The sequence below is a fragment of the Phascolarctos cinereus genome, unplaced genomic scaffold, assembly GCF_003287225.1.
Source record: "Phascolarctos cinereus isolate Bilbo 61053 unplaced genomic scaffold, phaCin_HiC Scaffold_2;HRSCAF=192, whole genome shotgun sequence".
Lineage (NCBI taxonomy): Eukaryota > Metazoa > Chordata > Mammalia > Diprotodontia > Phascolarctidae > Phascolarctos > Phascolarctos cinereus.
In genome coordinates, this window is record NW_027555625.1 from 263153106 (window position 1) to 263173293 (window position 20188).

The 20188-nt window shown below is 38.1% G+C and overlaps 1 protein-coding gene across 3 annotated transcripts in view; it reads left to right on the forward strand.

The window, feature by feature from the left end:
- AK8 (adenylate kinase 8) overlaps window positions 1–20188 on the forward strand; it is a 156722-nt gene that overhangs the window by 36239 nt on the left and 100295 nt on the right. The gene's annotated exons all lie outside the window — the stretch shown is intronic.

Here is a 20188-nt window from a genome sequence, read left to right on the forward strand (position 1 = left end):
ATAACTTATTCATCCATTCCCCAATTTATAAGCACTCCCTCAGATTCCTATTCTTTGCCACCCCAGAAGAGCTATAAATATTTTTATAAATCCTTAGAATTTGTTTTGCTTAACCCCTCCTTAATCTATCGTCTAATTCCTATTTCTCCCTTTCTCTTCTTTCCCTCCTATTTCCTTGTTAGATGAAATGTATTTCTGTGCAACTCTGTCTGTGTATGTGTAGTGTATATTCTTCCCTCCTTGACCAGTTTAGAGGATAGTGAGATTCAAGTGTCAGACACTCTCCCTCATCCTTTCCTCCTTGGGTAAATAGATGTCTACTTGTATATCCTGATTTTGTGAGATAATTTTCTCTTTCCTTTCCCTCTCCTCACCCTCCAGTGTATTCTTCTTCCTTTCTCTTTCTATTCTTCTGTTAAGATCATCAAGACATAACAAAACCACTCTTAGTGCTTGTCTAATTAGACTTCCTCTATGAACCCTGACTGTGATAATGTTCATAGGGAATAAATGTATCATCTTCTTATATTAGAATGTAAGCACTTTATTCTTTTTTAGCTAATTATCAGTTTGTTCATGTTTATCATTTTATGTTTCTCTTAACTCTTGTGTTTGAACTTCAGAGTTTCAAAAACAGCTCTGTTCTTTTCATCAGAAATGTTTGGAAGTGCTTTGTTTCATTACAAAGCCACTTTTCCCTCTGTAGCATTATACTTAGTTTTGCTGAGTATGTTATTCTTGGCTGTAAGTCCAGTTTTTCTTTTTTTGCCTTCTTCAATATTATATTCCAAGTTCTTCACTCCTTTATAGTAGTGACTGCTAATCATGTATGATCCTGACTGTGGCTTCTCAGTACCTGAATTCTTTCTTGCTACTTGAAGTATTTTTTTTTCTTTGACCTGGCTATGATATTTCTGGGAGTTTTCACTTCAGGATTTCTTCCAGGAGGTAACCAGTGGATTCTTTCTAGTTCTACTTTGCCCTCTGGTACTCCAAGTTTCTTTTAAGACTTCTTGAAATGGAATATCTAGGCTTTTTTGTTTTGTTTTGTTTTGGTCATGGAGTTCGCGTAGTCCAATGATTCTTAAACTTTTTCTCCTCTGTTTTCCAGTTCAGTTTTGTTTTTGTTTTTGCTATGAGGTACCTTTCATTTTCTTCTGTTTTTTTTTTTCAGCCTATTGATTTTGTTTTAATATTTCTTGTTGCCTTATGGAGTCATTGCCTTCTAGTTGATCCATCCTAATTTTCAGTGAGTTTGTTGCTTGGGTAAGATTTTGTACATTTTATGCTAGTTCCCTTTCTAATTCTTTCCTCCATGTCTCTCATTTCTTTTCCATTTTTCCCTTTAAGTGCTTTCATTTTATTTATAAAACACATTGCAACTTTTTAAAAAAATTGCTTTATATTTTCTAGGAATTCTAACTGAGTTTGTCCCCAAGCTATATTTTCCTCTGAGGCATTGCTTGTAGATGTTTTGGAGTTATTCTCTCCCTTTCTAGTTTATTTCTTAAGCATCCCTGCCATCAAAATAGCTTATTATGGTAGGTTTCTGGGTTTTTTTTGTTTGTTTCCCATTCTTCCACCCTACTTCCTAACTTTGGACTTGATGTTAGGACTGGGCTGTGACACACTTCTGGAGGGAAGGCTGGCCTGTTCCTTTCAGTACTCTCAGAATGGTCTGATCTAGAACAAAGTTGATTGCTAGCCCCCTAGTCTAAACTCTGTAATTCCCTGACCTGGGTTGCAGTTAGAGCAATAGTAGGCTGCTACTGTACTTAGTCACTATTAGCCAGCTAAGTAATTCTGCTGGTTTAGAGTGAGAAAACTACAGGTTCCCCTTTTACCCGAGATTCCTCTGTTGACTGTACTACATGCTATAACTGAGATCCTTTTCTGTTCCTGACGTCTGAGGCAAACTCCTGCTGCTTGCTGCTGAATTTCCTCTTATCTTAGTATACTACCCACTCTCTACTTAGGTTCTCCTTCTTAGTCCAGCCTGGTTCTGTAATCCAGAAGTGGGTAGTAAGCAACAAAGCTGAAGTTGGTATCTGTCCCCATGAAGTGCCCTGGTAGGGGTCTGGGGGTGACCTCCTGCTCTGGTGCCTCTACCTGACTTCTGGGGTGCTCCTGCCCTGACTCAGTCGCCAGTGGCAGCAGTCATCTCTTATCTGTCTCCCTCTGCTGACCTGGGCTGGACAAAGGATTCACTGTGACTTTTTGATGTGTTTAAAGGAGTTGTGGAGGGGAGCTCAGCTACATTGATTCTGCTATTCTGCCATCTTGGCTCGGCCCTGATCATCACCCCTCTTCTGATGTACCTATTGGACATCTAAAACTGGATGCCCCATCTCAAATTCAACATGCCCAAAACAGAACATGTTATCTTCCCCTCAACCTACTCCTCTTCCAAATTTCCATATTTCTATTAAAAGCACCAACATCCTTCTAGTCACTCATGCTCCAACCTGGGAATAATCTTTGACTTCCCAGTTTCTCTCTTCCCAAGTTTGGTCTGTTGCCAAGCCTTGTTCATTCTAACCTCCTTACGTCTGTTGCATCTATTTCTTTCTCTCCTCTTCACTCATGTGGACACTCCCTTAGTTCAGAAAGACCGTAATCCACTAATTGATCTCCCATTTTCAAGTCTGTCCTTTCTCCATTCTATTACTAATAGCTCCAAAGACTTCCTAAGATCTCTAGGACCAACTATAAACTCTTCTCTTTGACATTTTTTTTTTCACTTTTTGACTTCTAAAGCCCTTCCCAACCTGGATCTAGGTTACCTTTCTGGGCTTCTTATTCATTATTTACCTACATACATTCTTATATTCCAGCCAAATTGCCCTTGCTGTTCCTTATATATGTAACGTTCCATTTCCCATTTCCACGTCTTTGCATAGGCTGTCCCCCATACGTAGAATGTGCTCCTTTCTTACCTGAACCTCTTGGAATCCCTAGATTCCTTCAAAGTTCACATCAAATGTCACTACCTCTGCTACTAGTGCTCCTCCCTCTCATTTGCTCTGATACATATATACTTTGTATATACTTATGTGTACATGTTGTTACATCTAATAAAATGTACATTTCTTGAAGGGAAGCACTGTTCTGGTTTTTGTCTTTGTATCTCCTACCACTTGTCACAGTGCCTTGCACATAGTGGGTGCTTAATAAATGCTTGTTGATTGATTCTCAGGGTAGAGAACACAGGTCTCGGGCAGGGTTGTAGCAGGTGTTACTTGAAGGAGTAGAGCTCAATACTGGGGGTTGTACTAGGAGGGCAGGTGAGCATAGTGTTGGGGAAATGGTTTTGAAAAGGCTGACTATTAAGACAGCAGCTTGTGATGAGTCACTTGACACATACACTGAGGCTAAGGATGGGGTTCATCCTGTAGTGCTCACAGAGTCATCTTCACAATGACCTTCGTGATGTTTCAGGGAAGTAGCCAAGTGAAGTATTATTATCTCCACTTTACAGATGAAGAAACTGAGGCTCAGGAAAGTTAAGTGATTTGACCAAATTTATGCAGATAAAGAGAAGCAAAGGTCAGGGCATATAACTGGGTCTTCTGGGTCAGAAGTAGCAGAGCTTAGGTTACAAAATTGTCAAAAGAAAGGCTAAGGCAAAAAATGAATGCCAGAAAAGGCTAAATTTTCTTTTAACCCAAACTCTCCCCTGTGAATTCTGGCCTCCCAAAGTGGTTTACCTTCTCAACTGAAAATATCATGCAATGACCACTCTGCTCAAAAGACCTTAGATCTTCTTTTCTTATAATGTACTAATCTCATTTTTATATCTCAAGAGGAGGTCTTTCTCTTTCATTGAAGAGAATGGAAATAACAATTTTCCTTGGAATAAAAAGGGTGGGGAAAAGTCTTATTGACTGGAAATGGTCTGCAGTTTCCTTTACAAAATGCTGTATGCCTTAATCCATAATTTATTTTGAATTTTCCAAGTAGAATTAGACTTTTGCATTGCAAATCACTATGCTTGAATTATCTGGGTCTGCCTCATGTCTCTCAGTGCCCTTTAAAGCTGAGCTACTTTTTATTTTTTCATCAGCAATAGCGATGGGTCCCATTAGGCCAAATGTCTAGTGGTGTTTACTTCGTTTGCCTAAATGTGCTAGATTCATTCAGGGATGGAACTCATCAGTACATATGCAGACTGAATTTAAGAAGCTCAGCTATATGCAGTCTTGCACATCAGTTCTATTAAATTCAGCAAATACAGAGCAAGGCCAGGTGAACACTGGGGACACAGACAAAAACTCAGCAATCCTTGCCCTCAGGAGGAATATATTCCACTAGATTTTAGCACCCTGGTGATGGCGTTGGTCTTCTTCATAAACGAAGCTGGTAAGAAGGAAACAAGGGGGAGGAGGGACAGAACTTTTTGGACCTAGAAGAGAAAGGGGGCTGAAGCTCCTGATGAGAGGTGGGGCTCATGACTCTAGCCTCATTCAGTTACCAGCCCTCAGACATGTCTGTCTCTATGTACTCAGGGTGTCATATTCTATTGGTAATGTCTCTTGTTTTCATACATTTACGTCAATTCACTCAATTGATGAACATTTAATAAGTGCCTGCTTTGTACCAGACACTATGTTAAGCAAAATACAAAAGATACAAAAAGAGGCAAAAATAGTCCTTTCCCTCAAGGAACTTACAATCTAATGGGGGAGACAACATGCAAACAGCTATAATCAAAGCAAGCTATTTATAGGATAAATAGGAAATAATTAATAGAGGGAAGGTTGGAAACAGACACATGAAGTACTTAATGTCCAATAAATAGTGAATACTTCCCTCAGTCTTGGTGATGGAATCCTAATAAAGCTGTGCCCAGCTCCAATATTCTAACTTCCTTACAGGCCCCACTGAATAGCTGGCCCACTGCCCCTACCTAGCCACTCCCTCCACCCCAATATCCTAACTTCCTCATATATGCCTCACTGCTTACTAGAACAACAGATGTGTTTTGGGATGTGGTACTACGAGTACTAGTACTTAATAAAAGGATTTATTCTGTAAAACTTGGACTCCGTCAAAAGGCTGAACCCAAGGACCTAGAAGGCCACAGGTGCCCCACCCCTGGATAGCCTCTTTCCTGGATGATTTGTAGAATCAGCATCCAATCTGGTCTTGGTTCTCTATGCAAATGACTGTAAGCTGTTACAAGGGTACAGCTAGGATGTTGATGGGAAGATGAGAAGTCTTCCAGACAAGTGGTGTCAAACTTAAACTAAACCATATATAATGATCCCTAGGGACTGAATATTGACTTAGAAAACTACATATTAACATTATCTATGTTCTGTGTCTATGTCTATGTTCTGTTGTATTTCTATTTATTTTGTTAAATATTTCCCAATTTCATTTTAATCTGATTTAGGTAGCATTTGAGAGTGTTGCCTATTGCAAGCCACACCTCTGCTGCAGACCGTCAAAGTTCACTAGGTCCTCCTCTGGTCAGTGGGGGAGAGGAGAAGGAGACTAAGCCCAAAGCCGAGGCATTCTCTACCCTCTATGCCCCAAGCAGTTCCTCCTAAGAGGGCTTAGCGAGAACTTGATCTCCCCATTCATAGCTCACTGCAATCAGCCTCTCTGCTAGGTGCTCAGATAACTTGGGTTCCAAACTGTTATTTTATTTTATAGATAATTCGCAGAGCGCAACTCTACAGTTTCTTCAGTCAACCCGTACGTCCTTTCTGTTGTTCTCGTTCCTCCAAGGACATTTAACACATTATGGTACTTTGTTGGTTGATTTGGTTGATTGTTCTCATCTCATTAAGGTATCCATAGTGCTTTAAGTGAGGTGGGATTGATTGACTTAGTCAATCAACTCCACCCTGACATTTATTCCTTATTTTTTTCCTTAAAAGTGTTTTACAGTTCTAGTCATATAATTCCTGGGCAGGTGTTTTGGCAGGTGGACTCCCAGATGTTTTATGCAATCTGAAGTTGTTTTGGATGAAATTTCTTTTTTCTTTTCTTTTCTTTTTCCTTCTGGGTTTTGCTGGTAACATATAGAAAGTCTAATGATTTTGTGGGTGTATTTTCTATCCTGCTACTTTATTGAAGAAATTAATTACTTCAGTTATTTTTAGTTGAATCTGTAAGTAAACTATCATGTCATCTACAAAAGTGATTGTTTTATTTCCTCTTTGCCAATGTCCATTGTCTCAATTTCTTCTTAAAGTCTTATAGTTAGCATTTCTAAAACTATATAAAATAATCGTTCAGACAGTGGACATCCTTGCTTTTTGTTGTTGTCTTCTAGTTATGTCTGACTCTTTGTCACCCCATTTTGGGTTTTCTTGGCAAAGATGCTGGAGTGGTTTGCCATTTCCTTCTCCAGCTCATTTTACGGATGAGGAAACAGGGTTAAGTGACTTGTCCAGGGTCATACAGCTAGTAAGTGTTTAAGGCCAGATTTGGACTTAGGGAGATGAGTCTTCCTGACTCCAGACCCCATGCTCTATATTGTACCACTTAGCTGCCCTTTACCCCTGACATAACTGGACAGGCTTCTAGTACTTCTTCAATACAGATAATGCTAGCTCTTGGTTTTCAATAGCTATTATATATCTTATTAAGGAAAAGTACATTTGTTCCTAAACTTTCAAACATTTTTTTGAACAGAAGTGGGCATATATTTTTTTTCAAAAGCCTTTTCTGTGTCTGGTGATATAATCATGTGATTTTTGTTGTTTGCATAATTAATAGGGTCTATTATGTCTGTTTTCCCAATATAGAACAAACCCTATATTCTAGGTATAATAAACACAATTAATTAAATTGAGATTCCTTGAACTCTCTTTCAAACTTGAATATGCTCATCTCAGGATAAGTGCTCCTTTGTCTATGATCAGGAAAGAACAAATCCAAAAAGAGGCTGACAAAACCCTAAGTTTAGTATTTCCTCAGCAGGATATAACCTTTAGATACCATGAGCTCACAGCTACAAAGAACTTGAGGTTGAGATTGAGGTTGAGATTTACGGTTTTTCTCTCTTTGGTCCCTATCCCACTTGGCACAGTCCTAACATGATTCACAGCTAGAAAAAGAGAGAGAGGCAAAGATGCTAGTTGTTCTCTTTAAGCACTTACTTCTTTGCTCTTTACCCCACTCTTTACAAAAAAGAAAGTGCTAAAAGATAAGGGAATATGACCACACAGGCATGTTTGTGTGTATGTGTGTACACATGTGTTTAGCCTTCTTTTGGTTCAGATAAGAGTAACTTCATAAGACTTCCATTGAGTACCTTTTCCCATCCCTTTTACTGACTTTTAAAAAAACCCAAAATCTACCCAGGTCCCGTGTTTGTTTTTCTTAAAACTCTTTAAGACCCTTAAAGAAAATGGTATTCTGAAGGTATACTTATGTCTTCTCCTTCTCAATAGAATGGAAGTCATCCTTCATCACCTTTTAGCCCCTTCCAGTTGCTCAAATGTGTTTACCTTTCTGGGTTTCCCTTGTTTCTTAGGTTTGCATTTCAAAGATTCTACCCAGCTCTGACCTTTTCATCAGGAATGTTTAAAACTCCTTTATTCTTTTAAACAGAGATTGGCGAACTAGAGGCTGTGGGTCAAATCCAGCCAGCTACCTATCCTTGTCGGGCAGGAGAATCAAGAACCATTTTTACATCTTTAAATAAAATTTTATTGTTTTTAAATATAAAAACCATTTTTTCTCATGGTTGCTACAAAAACAGAGGGCAGGCTAGATTTGACCTTCCAGCAGTAGTTTACTTGACCCCTACTTTTAATGGTCAATTTCCCCCCCTGTAGGATTACAGTTAGTTTTGCGGGATACATTATTCTTGGTTATAAGCCTTTATCTTTTGACTTTTGGAATATTGAATTCCTAGCTTTTTTTCCCCTTATGGTAGACGCAACATAGTGATCCTGGCTGTGATTTGTTTGTACTTTATTTCTTTCTGACTGCTTATAGTGTTTGTTTTTTTTGACCTGGGAGCTCTTTCTCAAGAACTGGATTCTTTTTATATAACTGTGGCTCTCTTCTTCTTCTGCCAGAGGTCTCATTCATCAGAGCCTTCTTTGACTCACTCAGCCTATTTTCCCTGTTGACTTCAGTTTCTTTTACTGAGTAATAGACTCTGACTCCTGCTTAACTCAAACTCTAACTCCCTTGACTCACTTCTGTAGAGAATGTGTTGCACTTTTAAAAGGACCATTGGGTAACTGGTCCTTAAGAGCCAACGTATTGAAAGCTGTACTCTAATTCCAACAGGCTTGATTGAAGACTTCTTTCCACTTTCTGTAAACGTAAAAAGTTTCCACCTTTTTAGCATTTAACCTTAACTGCTATTTATTAGCATAATGTAATTGCCAGGGCTGGGTAAAAATCAATTGATCTGGGATGCCCTGATCAACGACCCTTCCACATTACTATGCATAAAATGCAACCCTTGAATATAGGGTAGGGGAACATAGAGCGTGTAAAGAGGAGTTATTGCAAAAACATTGGAAACAGAATGTGAAGAACTTTACCAAATAGAGAAGTTTGTGTTTCATCCTAAAGGCAAAGGAGAGCCCTTGAAACTTCTTGAGCAGTGGAGTGGATTGATCAGATCTGTCCTTTAGGAATGTCAGTCAATCCTCAACTCTTGCAGCTAGAAAATGGCTGGAAAGTCAGAAACTTGAATTCTGATACATTGAACCTATGGGAAATAGGGGGTTAGGTTCCTGCTACCACCAAAAATTATAATCTTTCACTAGAAATTACTGAAAATATGCTTTTCTGCATATAGTTTGTTGTAACAAAACATTAATTCTGATAATATGCTTTTTTCTAACACAGTAACCATGAAATAACCCATAAAATGCAATAAACAAAATAAAATTGGTAACGTGCAAAACATTTTTTCTTGCTAGCAATTCCCTAGAATTCTGTGATGTTTTGTGCTGACATCTCAAAGAAAACATTGATATCAGACAATATTCACTCTTATAACACATACAATCTACAGTACCATAAATACTATACAGCAATTAAAATTCTTAAAACTAAAGCTTTTTTTAATCTGAATCTTGCCTAATTCCACTGCATCAGATAGTGGTTTGAGGGCATTGTACTATATACTATACTCCTGTAAACCTCTCAACCCTGGTCACTTTCTGAAAACCAAAGGAGAGGTTGCTGGGAATTAAACTTCTGCTGTAGGGAGAGCTGAGACTGGCAGGGTCTCAACATCACCTTAGAACCCAAAGGACTTGCACTGTGCTTTGGGGGCATAATCACAACACAAAACTTGAGTTTTTAAGGCAAACAATGAAAAAATGCAACAGATGCTCAGGGAGCTCTTTACAACAGTAGGGTGAACAAGACCAGTGAATCACCTAGTAGCATAATAGCTGCTCCATAAACTTGCAGACATCATGCCTCTCGCTTTTTTCTCTATTGTGTATAGCCATGGATGTGCACAAATGCCAAAACAAAAATGAAAATGTGGTTACTGATAAAATCACATGAATGCCTGAAGTTACAACATTTAAAATGAGTGAATGTTGAGGATTGACTGTAATTACAGATCATCTATTGGGGAAGGGAGGGACTGGATGCAGGGGAAACAATTAGGAGGGTCTTGAAAAACAGTCCAGTTTAAGATGATGAGAATCTGAGTGTATTTTGGTCCCTCAACACATAGGTAAAGCAAGTATATTCTTCTCTTTTCAGAAAACTGATAAAAATGCACTTTTAATTATCTCTTAATTATTACCATTTGGCTATGTAGGAAGACCAATGTATAATTTAGAGCAAAAGATATAGATAACTTTCCTGGGAGAAATGTTGGGAATGTAACTCATCGGGATTCAGTAGATAATACTTTTATTTTGGTATAACACAATCTCTTTGAAGAATTTCTTTGAAGTGACCATCAAATAAGTTCAAGAAAGAGAAATTAGCACTTTGTATTGGAAACATCAAAAGAGATTGGGCTCTACCAGTACTAAGTTGGTTAACCATTCTTAAGAGTGAAGAGAATGACTTTGAGGCTTGGGGCCTCAGAACATTCAGAATAGATGGGCTCAAGAGAGTTCCACGGACAGCACAGTGTGTAGAAAGAGGAGTCAGAGGTCTTGGATGTTGATTCTGGTGATGCTACTTAAATATCTTACCTGTGTAACCCTGAGCAAGTCACTTCTTTCTGGGTTCTTTCCTACTTTCTCATTCGTAGTATGGGGAGAATGATACTTATATTACCTATCTTACTGTTTTGTTGTGAGGAAAGTGCTTTATTATCCTTAATTTGCTAGAAAAACATGAATTACTATGTTTCCAATCTCATCAAAGTTTTAAAAAAATTTTTAAGAACCTTTTATTTGAATTTTTGTTAGTTATTAATATAAGCTCTTATTTAAAGGCAGACAGCTCAGAAATCATCTTGATAATTCATGGAAAAAGCTCAATGCCAAATCCAATTTCTTTAAATACAGTTAGTGTGCTTCATTTTGCCTGGTTCGTTACAGAAGAGGAAAGGGAATAAGCATTTATATAGCAACTGCTACGTGCCAGGCACTGTGCTAAAGGCTTTTACAAATATTATCTCATTTGATCCCTATGACAATCCTCTGAGGTAGGTACTATTATTATCTGCATTTTACAGTTGAGCAAAATGAGGCAAACAGAGGTTAAATGACTTGCCCAGGGTCACACAACTAGCAAGTATCTAGGTCACATTTGTACTCAGGTCTTCCTGACTCCAGATCCAGTTCTGTATTCATTTGCCCCAGCTAGCTGCCTGATTAAATATTAATTGCCTGCAAAATGAGAATTAATTACCTGTAAAACAAAAATAGCTTTTGGGAAAGGGAAACAGAGGCTTAATTTGCCTAAATGATCATCTCCTTTTTGTGCTTCATCATAAGCAATGGAAAATTGCTTTGGGTAAGAAAGAGGAAATAAGGTGCTTTAACTTCAAATCTATTTTCCTAAAGATTTCCACCACATGACTAGGGTGGGGTTTTTTTTGTTTTTAGTGAGAATTTTTTGTATTATTGCTCCATTAAAACAAAATTCATAGTGGCCTTCCTCTTATTTATCTGAAATACAGATCCATAGATACACTTTCCCCCTGGTGCATTTGTAAGATTCCATGGTCATTAATGCTTTTTTCTTTTCATCTCTTTCTGGTCTTCTGATCCTTTGTCAAATTAAACAACCACAGTGTATCATCATCATTATTCAATGATATCCAAGGTCCATGTTTTAGAGAACCAATTAATCTTCCAATCTAATCTTGTCATTTAGTTCACCAACATTTTTTTATATTTTCTTCATTCTTTTACCCATTGTAACCAGAATTTAATTGCTTAGCAGCTGTATTCATATTCAGATGATATATTTGCTTCTATATGAAGAAATAAGTGTGGTTTATATACCTAAACTTATTTAAGAATACTAGTGTTAATTAAGAATAAAAATATTGTCTTCTATGTGAATTCCATTTTTTTTTTTGCAAATCAATTTAAAAGACAGGAACACAATCAAAATAAAGTCATAGAATTTCAGATCTGGAAGGGATCTTAAAAGTCATCCAGGGGCAGCTAAGGTGGCACAGTGGATAAGCTCCAGCCTTGGAGTCAGGAGGACCTGAATTCAAATTTGGCCTCAGACGCATGACACTTACTAGCTGTGTGATCTTGGGCAAGTCACTTAGCCTTGATTGCCTCACCAAAAAAGAAAAAAAAACACTGAAAAAAAAGTCATCCAGGTTGGGAAACTAAGACACAGAGATGGGAAGTGACTTGTCGGAAGTGACTTGTCCAAAGTGACATACTTAAATGAAGAGCTGTGTCTAGAACTTCATTTTAAAGTACCATAGTGCTTTCTTCTTGAAAACCATTTTTTTAGCTGTGAAAATGGACTCAGCTAGATCACGTTTACACATTTATATATTTCATATTCTTTGGTTTTAGGTTTTTGGACAAAGGCCTTGTTTGAACTTTCCTTGAATTAGAGACATCTAGGTGGCACAAGTAGATAGAATGCTAGACCTGGAGACAGGAAGACACTAGCTTGGTGACCCTGGGCAAGTCATTTAACCACCATCTGCCTCAGTTTCTCAAGTGTAAATGAGGATCATAACAGCACCTACTTCCTTGGATTGTTGTGAAGGTCAGATGAGACAGCATTTGTAAAGCACTTAACATGGTACTCAGTAGGCACTTAATAAATGTTCCCTTCCCTTAGACTGTGTCAGGGTAGGTGAGCTGGGTAATATCTGACTAATAGGAAACAAAAAAAAGGTGGTGTTTTTTAAACTTATGAAAACACAAAAGCAATGACTTGTCTACAGTTATGGTGACTTATCAGAGCCCTAGTGTTTTATCCCCCACAGAAGGCCACAGCTCTCTATAGCATCAAGAAGGCAGCATTTCATGGAACTGCTCAGATGGCCAAGGAGGAGCAATTAGTCTGGGTGAAGGGAACTGGACAAGCCTTATACATCCAGGCAGCAGAATGACAGTTAAGGGAGTATGCAGAAGGGAAACAAATGGGAGAAACCTGTTAAGGCAAATGGGGCATTTCAGCTTCTAGCCCCCTGGAATCCACAGAGCAATGTTACCGTTACATTTCTGAGTCCTCATACCATAAGTATCTGATGTCCCTCATCCTTACATGCCTCAAAGAAGTCTGAGCAGCTCAGGTACCAGATGTATGACTATTAAATGCATTTCCCACCCAAAAAAAAAATCAATAAAATTGCAAGACCAGCTATAAACTGCTTTCTCTCCACCACCCTCCATCTTCTTTCTTCTTTTCTCTTTCATTCATGTGAGTTCCCTTTTGGGACTGAGCTCATTTTCTTTTGGAGGTGAAGCCTAGTTCAAAAAGTTGTTGAGTGGAATGAAAGAAGGCAGGGTATACACAGTTCTCTGTATCCTGCTTGTAAGACATACTTATGCCTTAAGGGAAGGGCCTCTAGTGTGATTGAGTTAGAAATTAGTTTTGCTGATGTTCAACTGTGGAGGTCACTTTATCCTTCTGTCTTTCTCTGCTGGTATGATCTTCAATCATGGTTCTGTCTTCAAGTATCTTTTCTTTCTTCTTTCCCAAACACTTTGGAAAGCCCCATGGTACTCTGAGTCCCCCCAGTTAAAATCATATTTTCTCTAATAAAAAGATACATGCTACATCTTTGTGTCTTCCTGTGGTGCTGTTAAATGAAAGACATTCTTCCGTCTACAGAGGAAGATTCTCTCAAGTATGTGTTCCTATTTAATGAATTCTAAACACCCCATTTCACTTACCTGTTCAAAAGGAACCTCTCTTCCTTCCTCCCCACACTCTGGCTCCTCGTCAGATATCCCACCTGTGCTGACTATTATTGTCAAACGTGGTGTGAGTTCATGCTTCCTACAGAACGTAAAAAAAAAAATTTGACTAGGTTTGTTTTATTCTAATTGATTCTATGAATCCACATATCTATGGGCCTGTTTTCAGAATAGATAAGAAACAAACAGGGCTATATTCAACTTTTGATGTTGTCATTGAGTCATTTCAGTTGTGTCTGACTCGTCATAACCCCATTTGGGATTCTCTTGGCAAAGATACCGCAGTGGTCTGTCATTTCCTTCTCTAGCTCATTTTACAAGTGAGAAAACTGAGGCAAAAACAGAATTAAGTGACTTGCTCAGGGTCACACAGCTAGTTCCAGATCTAGTGCTCTGTCTATTGAACCTTGTAGCTACCCCATTCAACCTTTATCCACATATAATGGAAATCAGAATTTGGCCCATTGGCATAAACACATCCACTAATGCTAAAGGAAGCAATGGATTGAGCTTTAGTGCAGATCATTTAGTTTCATCAAATGTGCAGTGTACAGAACTCCTAGGTGTTTCTGACATATGTATGTTGTATATATCAGAATATAAACTGGTAAAGACATTCATCAGCCATGACAATCTTAAAAGTGGCAATAAGAGACAGTTACCTGAAGAGTAAAGTATATTATATGTATATATTATATATATATGCATATAATATAAACACATATATTGCTCTGGAGTAGTTTCTCTGTTTTAGTGAAAGTGAAAAATTATCACCAAAGGGTTCATAGTGTAGTTTATTTTTGACTGAATCTTGCTTTATGTTAAGGCCTTTAATCACAAACATATCTATGATTCAGGATAATAATGATATTTCCATAGCACCTTAAGGCTAATAAAATGCTTTCCATACAAAAACCCTGTGCCAAATTTTCCAAATATTAATGTCCACAGTTGACTAAACTCAGGCCCAAGATGATAAAGGGACTTGCCTACTCATACAGCTAGAAAGCGAAGGGACTCCAGTTTGAGAAGGTGAGATGTTTTAGGGATCCAAAAATACTCCAACCACTCATTGGCAAAGTTATCTGGAATATAAGCTGGTCAGACAGTATGTACACACAGAGATATGCACAATATATGTTTATACACACATATAACTCATATGTTATACACAGTATATATATTTGTAACATACACATATGTTATAAATGTATATACCCATATATATGTTGTGAATGCACAGGACTTTCATACATTTAGCACTTGATAAAATGAAATGATTATATTTGGCACCTGAATTCACTGCTTCCTTTGGTATTAGTGGGTATCCTGATTTCAGTGCATGTAGACTAAACTTGAATATATCCCTATCTAGTTTTCACTACTCCAAGGCTGCCTCCTGAAGAAAATAGGTAGAAAATGTTCAGCGTCTTTACTTTTGTGCTGTCATTTTAACCATAGAACCAAAAGTTTAAGCTCATAGTTGGAAGATTTCCAGAGTTTTTATTTTTATTTTTGGTAACAGATTTATGCTGTCTTGCCCATAACATGAGTCAGTATTTTATACTGAAAATGTTAACAGAGCTGAGAAGTCGTGTGCTGGACCGCAGTACCACCAGCTGTTTGTTTTATTTTTCCTTGTGGTGTCATTGGACCAGCATTAATTGCATAGCTTTCATCCCACTGACAGTAGGAATACTGAATTTTTTTGCCATTGTTTTGACACTCACAGGTTTATAGATGTCACATGCATCCTCTAAGGAGTATGGTTTTATTGATCAACAACTCTGCTGAGACTGTGTGTTGTGTGTTCCTCTAATACAAATGTAGTTAGGATTGCAGGGGATCAGACGGGGAGGTCTTAGTGTGTACACAGAAAACTTATTGCAAGCATTATGTTAGGAGCAGAGACTTGTAAGAACATTTCATCTCCCAGGGTTAGTGCACACTGAGTTGCTCAGTGGCTCCAGGACCATTTCCTTATTTTTTTTGGTGCTACCAGACCACAGTGTTGTTTATTGAGGCTAGAGATTTAGAGACCCTTGGTTGGTTCATATAGCTCAGGAGTCTCAATAAATTTTATTTGGTATGCTATTTTAATACTTATAAAACATAAATGCAGATAAAATAGAGTAATTTATACTGTTGTGTGATAAGATCACCCCTCAGCATTAATGATATGGTATCATGGTATATAATCTGTGGTTTTGTTTTTTAATTAGGAAATCCAAATGGAAAGAATTTTGTTTGACATTTGACCAGTATAGATGAGACTTAAAAGTGTTATTGGAAAATGGAAAATGTTGCTGAAGTACAAAGACACCTATTAAAATGCAAGCACCCATGGGAAGGAAACACCATAAACCAGAACCAGTGAATACTTTATCAGGGTTTAGTTGACAGCCAGCTGAGATCAAGATAGATGCTTATGTTGGGATGCCAGGGGCAGCAGAGGAGGGTGTATAGAGAAGGCACTGATAGAGGAGGACAGAGTATATTAAAGACGCATTTCCCCAACTTTACAAAGTTGTCATGGACTAGCCCTGTTTTTCAGCATGATATGACCAAGGAAAGTCTAGTCAGAAGATTTGGTCTTGAGATGAGAGAAAAGGGGATGGATCCTGTTGAAATAGTTATAATAATTGTGAAACCCAAGTAAAAGATACTGGAAAACCAGTTGAGCTTCCTTATCCCTCCAAATGATCTACCACCAGATCGATAATTAAGGGAATTCTTGGAGATACTTTCAGTAAATGAAATATTTTAATTGCTGATGTGGACTGGATTCTCTGATATATGGAATTGGTTTTTATGTGATGTGGCTCATTGTAGATGGAAGTAGGCTTACTAAAGATTAGACTTACTGATACTGGACCATAGAACAGAGAGTATCAGAGCTTGAAGGAATCTTAGAAGTCATCGAATGTGACCAGCTCATTTTATGGATGAGGAAACAGAGACTTAAAGAACAGAAATGACTTTTAACCAAGGTCATGCGGTGATCAATAGAGGCATTAAATAATGAAGGAGATTAACTGAGGGTTTTCATAAAAATCTAAGTAAAATAAAGGCAGTATCACACCAGATTTCTACTTTGCAAAAGAAAAACGCAGGTACGTGTTTAAAAAATTCATTAAATGAGTGGCTCTTAGGTAAATAAGTGAGCACTCTCAAAGTATAATTACTACCTTAATATGATTTAACATGGGTCCAACTCAATTCAGTCCAGCAAACATAGTAGGAATGTGGAACCTGTCAGACATGCATTCTCTCTGACCCTAGTCACGAGCCTAGCTTTCCATATAAAGAAAACACTGTTTTACAGCATTGGATTTGATCTCTACAATCCATGGGCTGAGATTAGCTGATGTAAAATTAATGGTTAAAGTAGCCTGAAGAAGTGGTTTTGACTGAATAGTTAGTGATTGATGCCCTAGTTAGGTTTGCCCCAGTTATAATTGAAACATATTTTTCAAGTCTTACTTTAATAACTCTCTTCAGATTAGGAATACGTTATTCCTCCTGCCAAGAAGTTGCACTTTTATTATCATTTAAAAAATTTAGAGTGTGGTTTTTGTATAGACCTGTTTTTCTAAACAATACTTACTCAGTGTTAATATAATGTTGGTGGAAGAGTACAAAATACCTGGGATTATGATTATATGTATGTAATAAATGTACAGAGAATATATGTTAGGTCTAGAGAGCATTCCCAGAATCTTTTTTTAGTATGTGTCTATTTATCTATCTATCTATCTATCTATCTATCTATCTATCTATCTATCTGTCTATCTATATGTCTGTATGTATGACATAAGGCTTGATTTTTTTAAACATTACCTGATTTTTGCTGGATATCTGGATTATCTGTTGTAGTAACTATTTTGTAGCTTTGAATGTTTTCATAAACACCTAGTTGTTTTATTTTCAAACATTGTGAAGTATCTAAATTGAAGGCCTGAATTCAAAATAAGGACCCTTTTGCTAGCCTAGGTGGTCAGAAAGAGTTTCGCATGGCATTTGAGTAAAATTAGGTGACCAGTTTAATTGTATAATATAGAGCAGTGGTGTTAAACTCAAATAAAAACGGATCCCTTCAGGTCACCTATTGGTTTACAAAACCACAGATGAAGATTATCTCTGCTATACTGTATTTTTCTTTATTTTGTTAAACATTTCCCAATTACATTTTAATCTGGTTCTGGAGGCACTCAATGATAGATCCAGATCTGATTTTGAAGAAGAGTGGGTGTGGGACTCTATCTAAAGAGATAACATGGTGTTTACTGATTGAAAACCTATAGCAGATCGCATTTGGGGTAGGGCGAAGTAGTGATGCTGGGAGAAAACCTGGGCATTCATTCGCTCATTTAACCAACAATTTCAAGCCTACCATGTGTAAGGTGCTACGCTGGGTACTTGTAGGAGAGTTAGATAAATAAAAGGTTGTCCCTGCCCTCAAGGAGCTTAAAACACAAGGGAACACATCCAATCTCCCCTTCAAAGGAGGGGATATGAGATGAAGAGCAACTCATCAGAATAGAAGATTCAGAGAGCAACAAAATCTTATCATGTGAAGTTGCTAATTGCACTTTAATAATGATCATGAGGGCAGAAAGGACCTGTGTTCGCATGAAGCATGATAGGAATGTTTTGAAGTCAGGTCTTGCTCTGCTGTGCCTTATTTCCCCCTGCTTGGTTCCCAAGTCTTCCTGCCTTTTTATTCTCTCTCTCTCTCTCTCTCTCTCTCTCTCTCTCTCTCTCTCTCTCTCTCTCTCTCTCTCTCTCTCTCTCTCTCTCTGTCTCTTTTTTTTATCTGTGACATCTGCTCAGTGCTTGTCCCTCCTGTGATACCGTACTCCTTGCAGCTGCTCAGACCTCCAGCCCCGTGCTGGTGCATGGGGTGCCCTGAGCAGAAGGCCTTTTTGATGTGTGATAAAACAGAACCGAGCCGCTGGGGGTATGGTGAGAGAATGCATCAGAATATCAATTAACCTGTTCTGAACAAAGCTGCAGCTCTGGAGTGGAATAGACATTTCACTGAAGTGTCAAGAAGATGGATAATATATTCTAATTAGGAATGGACTGATACCTTAGAATCCAGAGACTCTTGGAAATCCGACCTATAAACCTAACTGTACAGCTGTTATTCCACATGTGTTTGGTGCCCCATAATGCTAGTGATAGGCTGCTCTTTCCTCATTTATATAACCTCTTGCTTCGCTGGAATTTACAGGCATTAAGCTGTCTGTTCCCTAGCTCAAAGTGCTTCCTTTTAGACTGGAAAGCGATGTCCATTTTGAAGCTGGGCAGTTGCATACAATTTCTGTAAAATTAAGAGCAACTTGAAAGAGAAAGATGTTCTCTGAGCTCCACTGCTGGAGTCAGAGCTTCTGTCTTGGAGACTTGCCATGTTGAGACTGCCTTGATACCAGAGATCTGCTTTATGGCTCCCTTTAGTTCTTTGGAATCCATGCCAGCTGACTTGGGCAGGCATGGTGATAAAATGTCTCACTTGGCTGGCTAAACAGCCTGCCTCTGCGGTGGAACTCTGGACTTCTGATGCTATTCGTACTGCCATTATGTGGGCTAGCATTCTCTTTCCTCTGCGAGTCCTGTAGGGAATAATTCATTTCTTGGCACCTGGGTGACCTTCTCGTTCATCCCAGCCCGAGAAAGCAGACCCTGGGAACGGCTGACTGCTGGTTTGCTCCATTCCGTTTTTATTTCATTCCTGCACCTGGAGAATGGTGCATCAGTGAAGCCAGGCTAATTAGGGAGTTGTTCCTCATTTGCTGCATTTTTCCTGTGTAATTGGAATGTCCCACTTTCCCCCAAAGAAGTCAGTGAGATATGTTCCCCTGAAATAGTTCTAAAAGCTCTGGACCACATACTGTTATCAGCTGAAAATTTATGGGAGAGATTAAAATGATTGCTCAGTAATGCAATATTAAAAGCAGAGGTCTTTTTTTAGGTACTGAGTGAAGATGTTACACAAACCTCCTTCATTCCCCAAAAGTGATTTGAAGCATGATGACAAGCAGTTGTTCTATAAAACACACACACACACACACACACACACACACACACACACACACACACACATCCCCCCTTACATATCTCAAAGAAAAGAAAAATGAGTTAAGAATTTGATAAATTTTTAGAAATTTTTGATTCAAATTCAAGATCTATAAGGGGAGAGATATCAAATACCATGCCTCTAAAAAAAGGAGGTATTCTATTCTACTCCTATAGTATTGCTTAAATTTGTAGATGTTTATTTTTTCTAAGATCTGCAATCCAACACTTAGCTGGCTATAACAAGGACTTAAGGGAGCAAAAGGCTGTTAACATTTTTTTTTAACACTGTTGCTTCATTAGCCCTAGAAATGAGGGGTTCAGTGACTCTGAGTTTTGCTGTATAATTTAAGAAAATAATGAAAGCAAGCCTGATTTTTGCCAGTGCTCTTTGCTTTTTAAATCTCTTTGGCTTGTTTTTATCTTCACTCGATTGCTGCAGCAACCTAAATATTTTAATATTGGAAAAATTCTCCTCTCCACACAACACATTGGGAAAGACATTTGTTTTCTGTTAACCCGCACCCTGTTGGTAGGTTAAAGTTGACTTCTTTCTGTAAATCCACTGTTGTTCTTTGTGCATGACCTTGACTGTTGCTTCATGCCTATCAATCTACCCTCTGACCTTTGTGGGAATTTTTGTATTTGTGTGGCTCCAACAAATATATCTTTAGAGCTACCAAGTTCTGTTAAGTATCTGGTTTAAAGTGAGATCTCCTGCAAGGAATATGTGCAATGAGCCAAAGTCTGACAATTCATTTCTAGTTTTCATTTAATAGCAAGGTGTCTTACCAATTGCAAAATGG